Raw genomic sequence first — 22,076 nt, forward strand, 5'->3', positions numbered from 1 at the left:
AATTGGAAGCAAAATGGGCACAAATGAGACTAGAAGATGAGGAGTTTGATGAAGAAGTTCAAGTAAGGCGCAATAAACAAAACAAAGCAGCAGCCATGGCTGCGACCATGGTGTGTCAGCCAACTGAGGAACAACCTCAATGGGGTGGCTCTATTGTTGGTCGCTCTTACAAACAACGAAACAGAGCGATGTTGCATGCCAATATGATGAACAACTACTTTAACCCCAACTCGATGTGCACAGAAGAAGATTTCAAACGTCGCTTCCGGATGAGGCGTCATGTCTTTGAGCGTTTACTTCGTGATGTCCAGCACGTCAATCCATACTTTCGACAGAAGCGAGATAAAACAGGCCGCCCTGATTTCTCACCTCATCAGAAGGTTACTGTTGCACTTCGAATGATGGCCTATGGTTCCCCAACTGATTTGATAGATGAAACCCATGGTATGTCTGAGTCTACATGCCTTGATACTCTTGAATAATTATGTGACACAATTGTTCAGGTTTACAAAGACGAGTACCTCCGCGAGCCAAATCAAGAAGATCTGAATCGGCTAATTCGCAAAGCTAAAGACCATGGGTTTCTGGGCATGATAGGGTCATTAGACTGCATGCATTGGGATTGGAAGAACTGTCCCACCAGATGGCAAGGAGGCTTCAGCGGAAGGTCGAGAAAGCTAATTGTTGTGTTAGAGGCAGATGCCTCATATGACACATGGATTTGGCATTCTTTCTTTGGAGTCCTTGGATCCCAAAATGATATTACAGTTCTTGGGTGTTCGCCCCTCTTCAATAACTTGATGAAAGGTAAAACACCTCAACTTGACTACTACATCAACAACTGTCAATATAATATGGGGTATTACTTGGCATATGGCATCTACCCAAAGCGGGCGACATTTGTCCAAGCAATTTCAAACCCTAGGAGTGACGCAGAAAAGTTGTTTACCTTACACCAAGAGACATACCGGAAAGATGTTGAGAGAGCTTTCGGTATTCTACAACCATGGTGGAAGATCATTAGCGAACCGGCAAAAGGGTGGAGTCGAGAAAATTTGGACTTCATCATGATGTCTTGCATCATATTACACAATATGATAGTGGAGGGTGAGCGAGATGGGTATATTGATGGAGAGTCCGATGACGACCAAGAAGATCAAGAAGGGCTCGTGCAAAAATATATGATGGGCCTAATTTGTCTTTCAATCCAAGAACTGGTAGTATCTCTACAAATGAGTACACGAGGCGCTATAGAATGATACGTTCTCGTGCCACAAACAAGTACCTACAATAGGACCTACAACAGGATCTTGTTACACATCTTTGGGCCAAAAGAAGCATGAAGTAGGTGTTTAAGTTTTATGTTGTTAAATGTTTTTAAAAATATTGTTTAAGTTTCATATTTTTAAATGTTTTTTTTATGTTGTATAATTTGTATGTTGGTTAATGTTATTTAATATTGTTTCATATTGTTTAATGTTGTTTCATGTTACTTAATTTAATTTAATGTTGTATAATGGCTTAGGAAGTTATAGGAAAAAAAATATGAAACAAATTTTGTGAAATAGAAGTTATAGGAAAAACATAGAATTTAAAATAAAATGAAACAAATTTTGTGAAATGGAAGTTATAGGAAAAATTTTGTAAATAAAAAATAATAATAAATCTATAAAAAAAATAAATAAAATCAAATGCAACGATTAGATGACGTTAGCTAGCTGTTGCATTTGAATTTTAGCTTAAGGATTCTTGTCGGTTATAACCGACAGGAATAATGATTTTTTTGGCCAGCCCTCCAGCCCTCTAGCCCTTTCAGATTCTGTGGGGCCCTCTCAGATTCTACGAGCTTAGCCCTCGGTTGGAGACAGTTTTCAGACTATTTTCGATCCTCTGGCCATTTGCACCCTTCGGTTGGAGATGGCCTGAGTAAGACAATGCCAGAAATCAAATGATGGCTGCACCTGTACAACTTACCAAAAGAAAGAAGAAAAAAAAAAATTTTGGTAAGAAGGAAAAAAAAAAAAATATATATATATATAGCTTGTGAGTAAGACAATGCCAGAAATCAAATGGAATCAAGCCAGAACGAGCAGTCAGTGTAGCCATCGACATGGATCAACTTAAACACTTACACTAATTAGTTAAGATTAACAAAAGGAATTACTGGTTTAGAGGGTGTGGAATATATATGTGTGTGTGTCTATAGAGAGAGAGAGAGAGCAGCAGCAGCCAGGAGGAATAAAATAAAGAAATCCATGCGGTTAGACAAGACAAAACATTGAACACCAAGACAAGTTAGCAGTTGGAGAGTAGTCTACTCCTAGTGGCTTAATTACCAGGTCAACCAAGACAAATTTAGTTTTGTATTATTGATTCTTAATTGATGTTTGAAAAATTGCATGGAATTCAAGGGAACTGGTGAGACTTTGACCTGATTTGGTACTGAGGTGATTTTAAAAAAAGTTGGTATAAAAAAAAGCTGGGAGCTATTTTTGTGTTTGGTAAACATTCAGCTTCAATTTTTTTTCACAGTTTTGGGTGAAAAAAAGCCAAAAACAAGAAGCTGCAAAATCCAGCTTTGAAAAATCGATTTTTTTTCACATCTGTTTTACATAAAAGTTTACCAAACACTATAATACTGTTTTTTTTTTCAAAAGCACTTTTACAAAAAAGTTTACCAAACACTCTGCTGCTTTATTTCATAGCCGCCTATTCTCACAAAACAACAGAATCGGTTTTTTTTTCTTCAAAATACAGCAATACCAAACCAGCCTTTTGTAGAGAGAGAGAGAGAGAGAGAGAGAGAGAGAGAGAGAGAGAGAGAGAGAGAGAGAGAGAGAGAGAGCGCCACAAACCATGTCAAAACTCAAAAGGATGCAAAACTTGTGACTGCCGGTCATCAAAAGTCTACAACAATCTTTATCTTAGCTTTGATCATGAACCGTTGATTTTCAAATAAGGAGGAATATGCAGACCAAATTGTCAGACAAGTCGGCTGCTTCAACTGGCACATTTCAATCATATATTCATATTTTTTAACTTTTTTTTCTTTTAAAAACAGTAAAAGAGTGGTTAAAAACTTACATACGATAGATATACCAAATATAGAACATGAAAACTAAGCAATACATGCTAAAAGAAAATATAATATACCCCTAGCTACGAAGAATCCACATCGGACCCATATGAAAGATAGCCCTCCAGAAGGATCAAACCTTGCAAGCCAGAGAACTATGTCTGTAAAGACAACACAAGGGAAAATATTGCACCATCCTCTAATAATCTTGAAATTCTCATTAAAGAAGCATTATTATGCGTCACCTCCAACTAACGTCAAGTTTCTCCTTGTAGTCATTTACCAAGTGAATGAACCACAAAAAACCTTCGGCTCGTATCTTAAACAACAGCCACCTTACACTCTTAAGATCCTTGACCAAAAACCCATAATTGCTACAAAGGCTCTCCTTTGTAGAGTGAGATCACAACCACAAACATGGAGGCTATCTTTGACAAAGCAAAAAAAGAAACTACAACCAGAGCTGGAGATTGTTAGAAGTAAGATAAACATGAAAGGGAAGAAAGATAAGACAGCAAGAGGGGTTGCCAACAACCCCAAACAAACCACAATGGCGGTGGTTTTTTCTCCTTTTCCTTAGCTTTTCCTCGGCTGCTATACTACATTAATATGATAGATTTTAGGTTTTTGTTAACTTTGCAGTTTTGGCCGCCTAAAATAGAGAGTTGAAACCTAAAAATCGTTCTCCATAGTTTATTGTCTCAAGTGTCGACTTGGACGAAACTGATGCCTTGTCCTGGCTTCCAAATGGGACGAGACTGGTGACTCATTCCGACTTCCAACTGGATGAGACCGGTGCCCCGTCCCAACTTTAACATCGAGAGAGAGTACAATAAATGATTTCTACAGTTAAATATTTTAATCTTTGGTCAATCAAATTGTTTTGCAAATCTGAAAGTCTGCTGTGTTTGATCCTCCTTTTGCTAACTACACGAGAAAGCTTTGAGTACACGGTCCACATGCAGGCGCTGAAAGCTTCCTTATATTGCAGCCTCGCTCAAGAATTTCTCCAAAGACACGGCGCAATTAATACAAAGTTCAGATTGCAATACGAACAGGAATGTAATGAATCAAATGGTGCAAACGGGCATCTATCACACCGGTCACTCAAAAGGATGATCAACTATATTATACAGAAAATTTCTCCAAAATTGCTTTTTTAAAGAGAGAATTTGAGTTGCTAATGAAACAGAAAACCTGATTATATGTCAACTATTACATTGTTGCTTTTCATTAGCAAGACATCTTAGCTAGAATAGACAAACCCTATGTTTCTAAGGATTGCCGAATTCGATTGGATAAAGCAATGTTGTACATTAGTACATCTATGCGTGCACACACGAGTAAATTGAAATTGAATCCCAATTTTCCTGGAGGCGTTATCTGTATATGGAGCGTATGAAATCAGTTGAATGCTTCTATAGAAGACCATTGCCAAGTTCTTGCATCAGACCGCTTTGCATTTAATACTAGTTAGATATCGCCTGAGGCTGCTCCATACACATGCCATGAATCTACAAGATATTCGGATGTACATCTTGTCCCACTTGAAGCCATCATCGTCCCTACCTACGACTTCACTTCTTTCGTATTTCAGAAGAATCCCAAAGAAAATCTTTCCCTGCATCCGTAAAAATTTGATTTGATTTGGTTTGGTTTGTGAATTATGAAAATAGTAATTAAATAAACATCACTTTCAAAAAATCATCACGGATGACCTTCACTCTCCTATACGTTGCCAGAGTATAGCCAAAGGTTCATTTGACTTCTGCACTTGTCCAGCTTCATGAACAATGTTGATCATTTGGCAACGATTACATCCACCCAAAGGCTAGGAAACAAAACATAAATAAATTAATGAGACAAAGAGAGGAAAGCCATCCATCTTAAAAGAAAAAAAACTTTTAAGTAATAACTTACTGAGAAGTATTTATTCCCAATTTTTAGATTTCCCCATCCATCTTCATATGGTTCACCCCCAGATAACACGAGGTTGGGCCGAAATCTCATTGGATTGATTTGACCTGCTGCTCCACGAGCACCCTTTAGTACCTCTTCTGCCATCAATAACTGATTGCATGAAATTTCAAATATCAAGGAAAAAGGAAATTTTTAAGCACCAAATGACCACTAAATTGAAAAGAGCATAGACATTATTAATTGTTTCGTATGAAGAAACATTTCTGTACGTGCTAACTTGGCCTCAGTTAGATTGGAATATGTAGTTCAGCTAGTTAGCTCATGGAGGGGTTTAACCACAAATCAAAACTGACACCTTGCATGCCTTTTACTGTACAATAAGAGGTTCCATTACTACGCAAGAACATACTTGTGCTTACTCTCTGGTTGAGGTCAGATACGCTTTCCTCGGATATCAATAAGAACCGAGCTTCATTCGAAAAATTCAACATGTCCTGCGCCTCTCTGCACATGCTCATACTTTCGCTCTCATTCAGGCAATGGTTGTAATTCGAACTAAAACAGCGTAATAAAGTGCATGGTCGGCCAATGGCATTGCTGAACCAATTATTGGCTCCATTGTCGTAACACTGTACTTCATATCTAAGGGGAGAAAACAGACATAATAACTTCAAAAGCGTTACAAAATGAAGACGACAACTGAAAACTCAAGGTAACTTTCTAAACTTCATAATTTTGTTGCATGAAAATCATTGCAATAATAATTACTCACAAAAATAAGTAATAATTTGACCTTTCAATGGTATACTACCCAGATGTGCCAATATAAACAAGAAGGTATACTAGGATGAGCATAAACGACGCTGTCTAACAGAGAAGCAATCAAAGAGTGATCATCAGCAAAGATTCTACAAAAAACGAATTTATTATACTTATCTTCCAGGAAAACCTCCACCGAAATAAAAAAAGACCAAATGATAGAAAGAGAGACTCAGAGGATAAATATATATCACATTCTGCACTCTAAATATGTATTCTACAAACATCCATAAAGGATTGATAAGCGTAATATGAACTGATCGAAATAACTCTAATAGTAAATTAAATGAAATCAAATTCCCGTACGTTATCATGAATTCTCAAGAAAATATCAGTATGCAAAACTGTTGTTTATAAGAGTTTATAAAAGAACATAACCCTCTATATATGTAATATATCGATATATGCATCTATATATGCATATGAAGCAACTCAGAAAGGAAAGACACACAGCCAGTGCGTGCATGTGTGTGTCTTACAAAAACAGAGACGTAGAGAGAAATAGCTTAATTCGGAACGACCCAGGAAGTATATAAATAAAGCTTTTGTATGGGTTCAAACAATCCTCATAGGTCATGTTCCAACTGACTTATTTTGCAACAGATATCCAATGAGAGATTGCCATAATCTTGAATTTCATGAGGACTAAATGTGAAAAAATTCAGCCAAACTGTTTGGACCCGCTCTTTCTCTACCAAAGATGAGTGTGCGAATACATATCATTCAAAGGTGCTTGGAAGATGTGCTGCAATAAAGTTCAAGTCAATTTCCTGTCAATATCTACAGTGACCACTTAGAAATACCTGTTGGTTCTCACTTGATGCGGTAATTACTATTTTGACCCTTAAGTATTAGCTGTCATTTTTATTTACTATCTGTCATTTCCATTTACTATGCCATGCTGCTGCGCAGCATTGAATCATAGTTGCAGTAGCACCCAATTACTAGGGTTTTCCCATCTGATCCACTATATGTTATAATTTCTGATCTCAATAAATCATTCACTTATACATATTCGGCCTTACAGGAAGGATCTTATATATCTCCTACAAAAAGGACAGTTAGATGTTTTATATACATCTTACACACACACACACACACAATAAACTAAAAACAGGCGTGCTTGCTGCCCATGCTGTCAAGGAATATTGCAGCCAGTGCAGTATTCCTTCTGTCCAGGTAACTGCCCTCCCTGTTGTCCATGAGTCAGCAATCACATGTCCACTATAGTTGTAATGATGGCAGGCACTTTAGAGTTTAAACATGAGCTGGATGACTTGGTCTAACAGCCCCCCGCAAGCTGACAGGCCGAGAAACAACTGGAAGCTTGGACACCAAAAGCTTGAAACGCGAGGAGGACAAGCCCTTTGTAAACAGATCAGCGAGTTGATCTTGAGAACAAATAAAATGTATCAGAAGCTGCTTTCGAACCACCTTCTCACGGACATAGTGATAATCGACCTCTAAGTGTTTTGTCCGTGAATGAAATACTGGATTGGAAGCTAAGGCTATGGAAGAGACATTATCGCACCATATGTGGGGAAGAAGAAGATGCAGATGAAGGTCTTTGAATAGTGACCTGAACCAAGATAGCTCAGCAGCCGTGTAGGCTAGTTGCCTATATTCAGCTTCTGTACTTGACCGAGAGACAGTCTTCTGTTTCTTTGAGCTCCAAGACACCAGATTGGACCCCAAATAAATACAAAAACCTCCTGTAGAGTGACGGGTATCAGGATTGCCCGCATAGTCGGCATCAGAAAAAGCATGCAGTTGCATATCTCCAGGTTTATAGACAAGACCATGATCATACGTGGCCTTTAAATATCGCAGGATACGTTTCACTGCCATCCAATGAGTGTCCTTGGGGGAGTGCATAAATTGGCACACCTGGTTAACAGCATATGAGAGATCCGGTCTCGTGATGGTTAAATATTGCAACGCACCAACGACACTACGATATTGCTCAGGATGTTTGTAGGGTTCACCAACATAAGCACTCAATTTTTGGCCTGTAGAAACTGGAGTGGAAATTGGCTTGGCATCTTTAAACTTCGTTCGCTCAAGCAAGTCCAGAGCATACTTGGATTGAGTCAAATGCAGGTTGTGACCAACGTAAGTGGCTTCAACGCCCAAGAAATAACTAAGGGGACCCAAGTCTTTCATGGAAAACAAGGTGCTAAGCTTCGTGATCAACCATGCCATTTGAGTAGTGTTGTTTCCTGTGAGCAATATGTCATCCACATAAATAAGCAAAATCAAATAAACTCCTTTTTGATTAAAAACAAACAAGGAGTAGTCACACATGGATTCTTGGAACCCTAACTGAAGGAGAAACTCAGAAAATCGTTGAAACCAGGCCCTAGGCGCCTGTTTTAAACCATATAAACTACGTTGTAGTTTACAAACATAGTTAGGATACTGGTTATCAACAAAACCTGGTGGTTGCTTCATGTACACATCCTCATTCAAATACCCATGCAAAAATGCATTCTGAACGTCCAATTGTCGAACGTGCCACCTCCGTGAAACTGCCAGACTCAACACAAGTCTAATGGTACTATGCTTGACAACTGGACTAAAGGTCTCCGTATAGTCGATCCCGGATTGTTGATGAAAGCCATTAGCCACAAGCCTAGCCTTATGGCGCTCAATCGAGCCATCTGCACGTCGTTTAATCTTGAAAACCCACTTGTTTGGCAATAAGTTCATGGCACGATGGTAAGGCACAAGAGTCCACGTACCACAGCGCTGCAAGGCACTGAATTCTTGAGCCATTGCATTCCTCCATTCTTTATGCTTTATGGCCTGACTAAAACATGTTGGTTCTGCCACCAGAGTGTCAGTATTAACATACAAAGCATATTTCGGGTTTGGCTTTTGTATCCCAGCTTTAGACCGAGTGGTCATAGGATGGATGAGAGGGGGGTCAGGAATCAGCACGGGATCACAGGGTTGTAACGGAGTTGGGTTCACAGGGACAGCAGCAACTATTTCTTGCTCATCTTGGTTTGGGAGAGGTTCACGAGAACTGGTAATGGGGGCAAGATTGGGAGTAGGAGCAGGTGGTTCATTTAGTGGTGGAGTATCTGGGAACCTAGTTGTAGTGGCGGGTTGGACATTGGGTGGGGCTAGACTGTGGTTAGTTGGTGTACCAGGGAGAGGATCTGAAAAATGAAAGAGAAGCTCAGAGGGTGGAGAGATACCTTTTGTGCAGACGTTTTCCTTGAGAGATGTAAGTTCCTGGAAGGGAAAGGAATCCTCATCGAATAATACATGGCGAGACAAATACACTCGTCTCGTGGATAAATCCAAACACTTGTATCCTTGGTGATTCAACGAATATCCTAAGAAAACACAAGACTTAGACTTGGGTTGAAGTTTGTGTTTGGCATAGGGTGTCAACCAAGGAAAACATTTACACCCAAAGACTTTAAAGGATACATAAATCGGTTTTCGATGAAATAGCTTTTCATATGGAGATTTGTTTGACAAAACCTTAGTTGGTAACCTATTAATTAGATATGTGGCTGTCAAACAGGCATCAAACCAATATTTGTCAGGGATGTGGGCATGAGAAAGCATGACAACACTAGTTTCGACTATGTGGCGATGTTTTCGTTCCGCCATTCCATTTTGCTCAGGATGTTTAGGGCATGAAAACCGTTGGGAAATACCTTGAGTCGCAAGAAACTGTTTAAAGGCTTGACTCTTATACTCACCACCTTCATCACATTGAAGGGTTTTAATGAATGTGTTAAACATTTTTTCAACATGCGCCTTAAATGTGACAAAAATGCCAAATACTTCAGATTTGTGTTTCATGGGAAAAATCCAAGAATAGCGAGAAAAATCATCGACAAACAAAACATAATAACGAAAACCTTCAATTGATATAACTGGTGAACACCACACATCGGAATGCAAAAGTTCCAAAGGAGAGTGAGACACAGACTCGGACTTGCTAAAAGGAAGTTTGGTACTCTTGCCCAAAGGACAAGAATCACAAAACAGTACATCGGCAGTACCATGACTTGGTACTTGATTATTTGAAATTAAAAGCTTAATAATTGAAGACGCAGGATGACCAAGACGAGAATGCCATTTTTTGGCTGAGACTCTAACACCTAAGAATGTTGACATAGGATACTGGGGTAATCCACCGCCACCTGGAAATGGGTATAACCCATTCTCACATCTCCCTTGGAAAAGCGTCTTCTGGGTCTTGAGGTCCTTGACAAGGAAAAAATGAGGAAATATTAGTAGGTAGCAATGGTTATCAAGAGTGAATTTATGGGCAGAAATAAGGCTAGTGGAGGCGGATGGACAATGAAGGATATTGTTTAGTTCAAATGAGCAAGCCTTAGTACTGATTTTATTTGAACCATAATGTTTAATGGAAAGGCCAGTATCATTACCTACACCACCGATATTCTCATTACCATTGTACTCCTTTGGATTTACCAGATTTTGAATATCAGGAGTGACATGGGCATTAGCTCCTGTGTCCAGTAACCAGGTGCCATTTTGTTGTCGATTCAAAGTAATGGGTGAAGAGGCCATAGCAGTAAGACGTTTGGTTGGAATACGTCCTTCATAAGCACCATTCATGCGCTGATAACAATCTAAAGCAGGATGGCCAGGCTTACCACAAATTTGACAAGTGATTCGCTCTCCACTTGTATTGAAGCGTTCCCCATTAATGGCAGGATTACGCTGATTAGTGTTGCGAGGAAAGAAACCTCGCTGGTTGATAGGCGAAGCACCACCTCGATTGGACGGAAAACCACCACGTCCATTTCCACGAGAACGTCCACCACGTCCTCTTGCAGCTACAAAAGCATTGACTGGAGTAGCTTCCACCATAGGTACAGTTTGTTCCATCATGCGCCTCTCCGTGGTCAAAAGGAGGGCTTCAAGGGTTGGATACGTGATCGGAGTATCACGTGCCTGAGCTGCATTGACAGTCATCTCGAATGCAGGTCCAAGGTTATTAAGAATAATTTGAACCAGTTCATTATCACTTACTGGTTGTCCGGCGAGGGCAAGATTATCGGAAATAGCATTGACACGATCCAAGTAATCAGCTACTGAGAGATCGCCTTTTTTGGTCAGGAGCAATTCATTGCGCAGAAAGAGAATGCGATTCTGAGAAGTGGATGCGTAACGCTGCTCAAGAGCCTCCCATGACGCACGAGATGTGCGTTTGCTGGCAACAGTTGCTAGAACGGAAGCAGTCAGCGAGCCATTGATCCAACTCAGAACCATTTGATCGCGTTGCACCCATGTAACATACTCCGGATTGACAGCAGTATTTCCAGCCAAGTGTTTCGGAGGACAGTCCAGAGAGCCGTCGACGTAACCCATCAGGTCACGACTCTTCAGTATTGGCAAAATCTGCGCCAACCATAGAGGATAGTTGGCACGATCAAGCTTAATATTCACTATGGTAGTCATGGAAGAGGAGAAGGGATTGACGGATGAAGTTGCAGGAGGGGGAAAAATAGGGTTGACATTATTAGTTTCAGCCATGGAAACAGTGATGCGGAAGAAAAAAAACAAGGATCTTTTGTCGTTAGACAGAAAGGCTCAGTATACCATGTTATAATTTCTGATCTCAATAAATCATTCACTTATACATATTCGGCCTTACAGGAAGGATCTTATATATCTCCTACAAAAAGGACAGTTAGATGTTTTATATACATCTTACACACACACACACACAATAAACTAAAAACAGGCGTGCTTGCTGCCCATGCTGTCAAGGAATATTGCAACCAGTGCAGTATTCCTTCTGTCCAGGTAACTGCCCTCCCTGTTGTCCATGAGTCAGCAATCACATGTCCACTATAGTTGTAATGATGGCAGGCACTTTAGAGTTTAAACATGAGCTGGATGACTTGGTCTAACACTATATAGTGTAATGGTTCTGCCTCTTGAAGGGATATGATATATGAAAGCCTCTTCTTTTTTAGTTTCTTTTCTCTTTTATAAAAATTAACGCACCAAATTGGCCTCAGAGCCAGGTTGATAGGATGGCACTTTCTTAAAAAAACAATATACCACCTATAGGGACACACTTCATTTAATGCTGCTTTAGTGCATTCTTCCACTATGATGAAGCTCATTCAACAAGAAAAGATGGGTGCTATTGCTCAATTGGTAGTGATTCGTGATGATAGACGACCTGCAACTACTATACCCACAGAAATCCAAGCTCTTCTGAGTCAATTTGAGGAGTTATTTCTAGCTCCAACGAGCCTCCCTCAAAAAAGGCCAGTCGATCATCGGATTTCCTTGACCCCTGGCACTGCTCCCGTAAATGTGTGACCATACAGGTATGCTCGTTTTCAAAAAAATGAAATTGATAGTATCATTCAAAAAAATGAAAAAAGATGGCACCTGGCGTCTGTGCATCGACTTCCGAGCCCTAAACGCAGCAACGGTGAAAGACCGGTATCCAATTCCAGTGATTGATGAGTTGTAAGATGAGTTGCACGGTACCGCCATTTTTTCCAAGTTAGATTTGTGCTCAGGGTATCATTAAATCAGAATGCACACGGATGACTCTCGAAAACTGCCTTTTGCACTCACAAAGGCCATTATGAGTTCCTCGTAATGCCTTTTGGGCTGACCAATGCCCCTACAACCTTTCAATCCTTGATGAATGAAGTATTTCGCCCCTTGCTACGTGAGTATGTCCTCGTATTTTTTGACGACATCCTTATCTATAATAGAAATTTGTCAGATCATTTACTCCATCTCACCGAGGTAATTAAACTACTTCGTCCTAATGAACGGAAGTTAAAAAAGTCTAAATGTTTATTTGGCCAGTATAGTGTAGAGTACCTGGGTCATGTTATTACAGCACAAGGAGTAGCAGTGGATCCAAAAAAAAAATTCAATGCATTAAGGAATGGTCTCATCCTAAAAAATGTGAAAGGTTTAAGAGGATTCTTGGGTTTGGCAGGATATGATCGCAAGTTTGTGCGCGATTTTGGTAAAATAGCTCGTCCGCTGACTGACATGCTTAAAAAAGATTGTTTCAAGTGGACAGAGGCTTTGATAACAGCTTTTGAGCAAATAAAGGTTGCCTTGTCATCTACACCTGTGTTAACTTTGCCGGACTTCAACAAACAATTTACAGTTGAGTGTGATGTTTTCGGTACAGGTATTGGGGCTGTTCTTTCTCAAGATAAACACCCAATTGCTTATCTAAGCAAGCCATTTTCTGGTGATAACTTGAATTTGTCCGTCTATGACAAAGAGATGCTTGCGATTGTGTATGCTGTGCAAAAATGGAGACCGTACTTATTAGGCCAGCATTTCAAAATCATCACAGACCACCAGACAATCCGCCACTTTTTGGATCAAAGAATAACAACCCCTACACAACAACACTGGCTCTCTAAGTTGCTTGGCTACAATTACATAGTGGAGTATAAGGCAGGTCCCCAGAACATAGTCCCTGATGCCCTATCCCGCAAAGAAGAGATACATCAGGCATTCAAGCCATACATCAGGCATGCACAAAAGATCCTGAAGCTTCTAATATCATGGTCAAAATTCAGCAAAACCAACCTCATCCCAAGCATTATCCTCTTCATAATGGGTTTTTGTATTACAAGAATCACATGTTTGTACCTCAAGGTTCACAGTGGCGTCACACCTTATTACAAGAATTTCATGTGTCGCTTACTGCAGGTCACTCGGGTTATTTAGCCACTTATACCATCTCTAATGGTTAGGCTAAAAGCCAAATTTTTAGTCCGGAAAATTTAGCTTTTAGCCCAGAAACAGTTTTTCTGCTCCAATCATTCTAATCTAAAATTTTAGCCCGGAATTATTAAAGATGAACTTAAGCTATTTTTTTTGTTAAATTAATTTTTTTTTAAAATAAATGTCTAGACTATCGTAAATTAATTTTATGAACATTTTAATCTAAAACAATTTAAATTCCAATAAATATTGGGTGGAGTGCTAAATTTTGGGGGGAATTTGTCATTAGTTTAGCATTTAGCCCAAAATTTCCCCTTAGGTTGGAGTGGGTTTGGAGGGAAATTTTGGGGGATAATTTGGCTTTTAGCCCATCATTGGAGTTGGTCTAAGCGAATTTCCCTCAACTTCATGTGGCCTGGAATCAGCAAGGATATCAAAAACTTTGTTGCCACTTGTGATACTTGTCAACGACAATAGTATGAGGCAATCAAACCCGCAGGTCTTCTGCAACCTCTACCCATTCCTCAGGATGCTTGGCAGGACATCTCTCTGGATTTTGTGGAAGGGTTGCCAGCATCTAATCACAAAAATGCTATCCTGGTGGTCGTGGACAGATTTACTAAATATGGACATTTCATACCTGTCTCTCACCCTTACATAGCGGTCAAAATAGCTGAGTTTTTCATTCACCATATATTTCGCCTTCATGGTATGCTTCGATTGATTGTGATTCATCGTGATTCCACTTTCCTTAGCCAGTTTTGGGATGCCTTTTTCAAGGTTCAGGGTTCAATATTGTGTCGAAGCTCTGCTTACCATCCTCAATCAGATGGCCAAACTGAGGTACTGAATAGGACATTGGAGCATTATCTTCGTTGTTTTGTGGGAGACAAACCTTCTTCTTGGACCTCTTATTTGCCATGGGCAGAGTGGTGGTACAACACTTCTTTTCACTTTTCAATCCAAATGTCCCCTTTTGAAGCCCTTTATGGCAGACCTCCACCCACTATCAGCTCCTATACTCGTAGATCAACTGCTGTTCATCAGGTTGATGTGGCCTTGAGGACAAGAGATGAGTTACTTTCTCAACTACGCCACAACGTACTATTGGCTCAAAATCGAATGAAGCAAAAAGCGGACAAGAACAGAACAGAACGTGAATTCAATGAGGAAGACATGGTATTTTTGAAGTTACAACCTTACCGCCAAGCTTCCATTGAATTTCGCCATAATCACAAATTGTCACCAAAGTTTTTTGGACCTTATAAAGTGTTGGCCCGTGTGGGAAAAGCGGCATATCGATTGCAGTTACCACCAATTTCTTGCATTCACCCTGTGTTTCATGTTTCACTCTTAAAGAAACAAGTGGGAAATTCCAGCCTTGTCACTTCTGTGCTGCCTCCCTGGAACTATTGATATTTCACATGAACCATATAAATACAGAAAATTCTATTTTAATCCTTGTCTAAGATTACTTTTTGAATAAAACCTTGTCTAAAATTAAAAATTAATTCTAATCCTTGACATTTAATTGTAATTTTTGAATATTAAATAGGTTGTGATAATTATTGAGTTTTTTGTTTGCAGGTTATACATTGATCTCCCATAAATAATAAAAATGTTATTTATCACATATTATCATATATTTTTCATTGTGCGTTAATTTCTCCATATTTATGTATATGCACATTACGTACATATGTATGTTTAGATACTATAGTTATGTATCGATACATTTGTACCGACACATTCGTACCGAAAGTTATGTACTAATACATTTGTACTGAAACTTACATACTGATACTTCTATGCCTATGAGTAAAATAAGGTATCTAAAGTTATGTACTGATATATTCGTACCGAAACTTATGTACCGATACTTCCGTATCTATGAATAAAATAAGGTACCGAAAGTTATGTATAAATTGTTTTTATTTTGTTGTTGAATTTTTTTAATAATAAGAATTTGAATTTTTATTAAATTTGTATCTATTAATATGATTGGAGCACAAAAAAAAAAATACATTTATTATGGATGGGTAAAGAATTTTGAATGGTAACATAAATAATAGATGTGCTATAATTACTTATATAGTAAGTTTTAAAAATAAGATCTTATATTAGATTTTGAAAGTCATTCAGGTTAAAATTTAAAAACAGTCTTTTGACAAAAAAAAAAAAAAAATCTTATTGAAGCTCTAAAATCTAAAAACCCCTATTGGGGGTGTATTCAATTGGGATTTTGAGGGATTTTAATTCTTTTAATGAATCCAGGGGTATTCAATTTGGATTTTAAGTGATTATCTGAAATTCTATGTATATTTAATCAAGATTTTAAGATAGTTTATTAAAATCATTAGAAATCCGGGTGTATTCAATTAGAATTTTAAAGAAGTTTATAACAGTCCAGGTGTATTCAATTAGAATATGAATTTAAAGAATTTGGAAAAGTTGAGGAATTAGAGGGAAATTAGAGAGATTTTGTAGTGTATTTTAAGCATCCATAAATCTCACATCTCCTTATGAGATTTCGAGAAAATTAAATCAAAATTTTATATGGAATCTCTACAAATCAGTTAAATTCTATAAAAATCCATGAATTTATAAACCTATTAAAATCTCTCAAATTCTCGATTGAATACACCTCCCTAAATATCACTCACGAACACAATTCAGAACAACAATTAGCAATCACAACATTTCATAATCTATCTAAATACTTGAAAAGATCAGAAAAAGATTGAACCTTCGCAAATACGATAAATTGGGAAAACTAACACGAAAGCAGCTAGAGAGTATACCTGTTGCTGGGCTTCCCTTACGATGTCACTCGTAGCAGAACCAGTATCACTTTGACTATCTACATACACATTAAGGAACTTAACGACAAAACAATAAGATTATACGAAAACTCGATTTCAACTACAAGGAAAACAAGATTATATTCCATATTCTGTTCCAGCAACTACATAACGATTTCTGACACCGAAATCAATCATTTTACATGTAATAGGATACGTGGGTTTCCATATGCATTGGAAGTGAAATCTTTGAAGATGCTTCCATCTGCAACTCAGAATACATAGTTGCACCAGCATGATCCAAGTACACAAGTCCTACATTTTCCAAACCCAACAGCATCAATAACCAAAACCAAATAATAGTTCAGTTCAAAGTTTGAACATTTTCACTTGGGTCAACTTAAAGGATTGAATAGTAACAAGTTTTAATCTCAGAAGCTCTGTTGTATCATTTTCCAGCTCAATTTTATAGGGAAACAAGCGGAAAGTAAAAGGAGTGGAACATAGAAGGGAATTAAAGAGATGCAGAACATCTAATCGTTTGAATTCGGTAGCTAGGATTTTGTCACTGGTTTTGGGACCCTTGGGGTATCCGTACTGCTCTCCAAACTCTCACAGATACGCTTCCTTGCTTGCCTCCATGCTCGATTCAACAGAGAGAGGGACTAAACGGTAAGAGAAATGCTAAGCAATCTCTCTCAAAGTGGATTTTTTATGGACTTGGCATGAAGTTTTATAATATTATCACCGAAATTGTGTTGAAAACACGAAGTTTTAAATCAAAATTTATAAATTAAATGATGTGGTTGTAGAATTATCAGAGAGACGGGCCAAAGACTCACTTCCTACAATACCGATATTGTCTCTAACTTGGTAATTAATACCTGCACAATCCATCAGGTGTGGGGTTTTGTCACAAAAGGTGTCAGAATATTTAAACTCTTAGTTTCTTAGAAATACGGCTGATGTGAGAGATATCAACACCCCCCCCCCCCCACGTGTGATTCAATTAGTGTGTTACACGTGAAAGATCCATACATCGGCAATCATGTGGAGCCAAGGGCCAAGGAACCCACCCTCATCGCACAGGGTCAAGGGGATCCACTCATCACGTGACAGTATGAGCGTGCTCCCTAACTCTTATACCATGGAGAATTATCCGAGAGTCGAGGCAAATGCCCACTTCCAACAACACCGATATTGTCTCTAACTTGGTAATTACATTCTGCATAACCCGTCAGGTGTGGAGTTTTATCACAAAAGGCCTTGGTGGTAGTTAGAGTGGTGAGGATATTGAAACTCTTCTTTTCTCAGAGATATGATCGATGTGGGATATATCAACAGTGGTTGTTGATGATTGGATTGTTACTTAAGTGTTGATTAACGTACTTATTTCCTATTGGTAACATCATTTTGGTTTGCAAATTTGGTCTCTTTAGCATTATACTTTCTCAAACAGTTTTTGTGCTTTCAAGAGAGTTTTGTTTTTATTTTTTTGTTTTTGTTTTGTTTTTTTGTTTTTGTTTTTGTTTTTGTTAACAAAAAATATTGTCTACACTAAGAGAAAGAGATGGTAGGCTTAGCTTCACAATGAGCTAGTAATAACGGAATTGGATCCCTTCTGGATCCAAAGGAACTAAGCCCACTAATCAATGCATCCGTGCCATTAAAATTTAATCCAACGGCGGCAAACAGGGGGCCCTCTAAAGTTATAATAATTGTAGCCGTTGGATCAAATTTCAATGGGCCGGATTCATTGATCAGTGGGCTCAGTTCCCTTATATCCAGTTCCAGTAATAATCTAAGACCTCTTACTTACAAGTGAAGATGAATACTATTACACCGTAGTACTAAGTAGTCTTTCAAGAGTTTTTGAGTGGTCTTGAAAAAGTTAAAAAGGTAAAAAGCTTAATTAGTTTACGCCACCTCAACAACGTGTCCATTCAATCCAACCATCAGCGTGTCGAAAATACGATTCAATACATTAATTATTATAATATAAATAACTAGATACTTAAAAAACAATTTAACTAGTTATATTATAACTTTAGTATCACTGAGCATATTCAATAATAGGGAAAAAGATCCTCGCTGGATCCTCTTTGTGGGGATTCGAGGGATCAATCAATCATGTTCGTTCATCGTATATCGTGTGGTCAGAAATCATTTAAAATTTAAAATTTAAAATTGAATATAAATAGTATTTAACAAAAATCGATTGCATAATGTATGATGAACGAATGTGATTGATTGATCCGGAGAGGATCATTTTCCCAATAATAGTGGTCAAACCCGTGGAAATTCATAAAGTAAGCATAGCTAAATTAGCTATGATTCAATAAATGTGGCCGCAGATTATTGTACTTTTCAATTACCTTAACTTCAAACTTTTTTTTTGTCACTTGGACTAGATTAAAAATTTAATAAGCAGAAAATCATGTCATGTTGTTTAATGTTGGCTTGCATCTTTTTGTGTTTGTGTTGAATATCAGATCTATTCACTTAATTTTTTAAACTTGTTTAATCTATTCACTTGTTGTAATATTTTTGATGTGAAATACTATTCTTCAACACCTATACATGTCATAAATTATTAGCTTAAAAATATAAACGTTCTTAGTAACTATATATAGTAATTGATTAAGTGAATTTCTGTGACTCTCCATCGACAAAATAAAAGATAATCAAGATAACTGAAATAACAAACAGTCAAAAAAAAGATAATCAAGGTAAATGAAAGTACAAAGATAAATATAAACCCTCCTTGTTATATGGATCAAAGGAGTAAACTTAATTTTGAATTGCACGGTCACTTAATGTGTTTAACATTACTGCATATCTTTTGCATGATCAAATAGTGGCATAATCAAGAGACTTCTTCCCGTCATGTGCATTGCTAAGGAAGTTGTTCATATAATCCTCAAACACCACCTCACGATAACGAGCAACTCCATCACTTTCCACCACCTCAGGCAATGGCCCAATTCTTTCTGTTGCCTTTGGGATGGTAAATATTGGGACAGACACTCTTGATTGGCCGCTTGTAGTTCGCACTCTGTGTTCAGCACTTTTGTACCTTCCATTACTTAGTATATACAACAAAACAATGTCACAAGTGATGAGATGGTTAAATCCATAATAATGAGCTTTTCTAGCCACACTCGTCAACCATAAGCAAGTGTAAGTTATTTTCTGCCAACTAAATCTCATATTCAATTAATTTTCAAAGTCATTTACACGTATGTAGTCGATTATGATTAACATTTTTCATCATTTTTGACGATGAATTTCTACAAATATATAAAGTATATTCGAACATTCACAAGCTTTTTCAAGCAAAACAAAAGGCCATAATCTAATTAAATTAACTTTGCACGTCGAAGAAATATATTTTCCATGAAACAAACATATACAAAGCTTAATCTAATGAATTTTGTGGTTAACTAACCTGTAATGTATCACCAATGTTGATGACCAGAGCACCAGGGCCAGGAGTGATCTCAATCCACTCTCCTTTCTTTCCAGCATCCAAGTCTTCTTCAAGTTTCACATACAAACCTCCAATTCCATATTGCAGCAGCACAGTTAGGGTGCCCATGTCTGAGTGACGCCCGACGCCGACAGTGAGCTCAGGATCAGGGCATTTTGGGTAATAATTCATGTTAACCATCCTTAACCCAATGAGTGCCTCAAGTTTTGAGTCTTCTAGTATCACTCCAAGTTTTGAGTCTTCTAGTATCACTCAAGTTTTGAGTCTTTACCATATCTATTGAGGTTTTTAGGTACTCAAGTGCAACTTCCCTGTAAATTTCATATCAATCATAAATTCATAATACACTTAATCAAGTTGGAATTTTAATTTGTCAATTGTTAGAATTTGGGTACTAGTTAAGAGGAAAACATTTTAGTGCGTGACAAATTATATGTTGTCAAAAGTGAATAAAAACAAACAAACTATTGATTAAATGAATTCTTATTTGAATTTGTGGTTCAAATTGGCAGCATATATATATATATAAATAATAAGATCTTACTTGCATTCATTAGGCCAATAATTGAGAGCATCAGCATCAGTGGTATATAGCATGCTCAAATAGTCCTTCCACTCCAATGTCCTTCTCCGGCACAAAGCTTGTCCCGTACTTCACATATGGGCTAGGGCTCACACACTTCCGATACGCAGCCTTCTTCTCCGGTTCTTGTCCAAAGAAATCATTAGCAGAACTTTTAAGGGACTCTAGCAACTCGAGAGGCATGCCATGGTTCAAAACTTGGAAGAACCCAAGAACCTCAGCAGCATTGGCAATGTCATTTGCCACTTGGTCATGATCGGGCCCATCCAGCTTTGACAAATCAATTGATGGGAGCTCATGAACCGGTGCATTAAGCTTCACTATGCGCTCATGTGGTGGTTGTATGTATTGCTCAGGGACTTTGGACAAGCCTAAGTCCACCATGCCCTTCACACAATTGCCATCTTGAACAACAAAATTGAATAGTGATTTTCCGTCTTCAAAATTGGAGCCATTGATTTTTTGTGTGTGTATTTGATGGTATAGGTGGAGAACTAGAGAGATGAATATTTGATGAAATGGATGGGCAAAGGGTGACATTAAATACTAGCTAGAAGATCATATGCTTTAGCCATCTGTCAGCTGGTTGACTTAAAATTTAATTTTTAGTATGCAGAAGGCAAGGTTCATGGCTTTCTGATTCCGATTAGGTTTGCATTTTTCTTTCTTTTTAGAAAATATAATTTCATTACGCTAAGATAATACAAACATAACATTGTTTAGAGTAGATTCTGGCACCGAGAAACGTCTTCTATTTCAAATTTCCAATTCACAAGTATTACAATAGAGAGAAAGTTGAATTAAACATGATAAAATACCAAAAATATATATGACAATATTTGAGGATTTCTTGTATATTCATTAATCTTCAAAGTGGAGTATATATAGGAGTTACAATTCGTATAACATACACACTTCGTCAATGTGGGACAACAGACTACTATTTATACTTTAAAATTTATAAATATATATAACTTGCAACACTTCCCCTCAAGTTGGTGCAAAGATGTCACGCATGCCCAACTTGTCAAGCGAGTTGGAAAACACACTATTAGACACAACCTTAGTAAGCACATCAGTAAGTTGATCTTGAGATCCCACAAAAGAAAAATTAATAATTCCAGCATCCAATTTTTCCTTGATGAAATGTCGATCAATCTCCACATGTTTTGTTCGATCATGTTGCACTGGATTATGAGCAATCTCAATAGCAGCCTTGTTATCACAATGAAGTTTCATAGCACCCTTGGGTTTAAATCCAAGATCTCTCAACAATTTTTTTCAACCATAACAACTCACATACACCATGAGACATACCACGAAACTCAGCTTCAGCACTTGACCTAGCCACCACTTTTTGTTTCTTGCTTCTCCAAGTAACTAGATTACCACCCACAAAAGTGAAGTATCCAAATGTAGATCGCCGGTCAGTGATATAACTAGCCCAATCTGCATCTGTATACCCTTCTGCATTCAAATGACCATTCTTGGAGAAAACCAAGCCTCTGCCAGGAGACATCTTCAAGTACCTCAAAATACAGATTACTGCATCCATATGAGCCTAGGTGAATGCATAAACTGACTTACCACACTAACTGCATAAGTAATGTCAAGGCGAGTGTGAGACAAATAAATTAATCTCCCCACAAGCCTTGAAACTGTTCTTTA

General features: G+C 37.9%; 1 pseudogene; it reads right to left on the bottom strand.

Annotated features, from left to right (window-relative positions):
* Positions 1–19,185: 19,185 nt before the first annotated feature.
* LOC137728434 (scopoletin 8-hydroxylase-like) lies at positions 19,186–20,948 on the bottom strand (annotated as a pseudogene).
* Positions 20,949–22,076: the final 1,128 nt, after the last annotated feature.

The sequence above is a fragment of the Pyrus communis genome, chromosome 3, assembly GCF_963583255.1.
Source record: "Pyrus communis chromosome 3, drPyrComm1.1, whole genome shotgun sequence".
NCBI lineage: Eukaryota > Viridiplantae > Streptophyta > Magnoliopsida > Rosales > Rosaceae > Pyrus > Pyrus communis.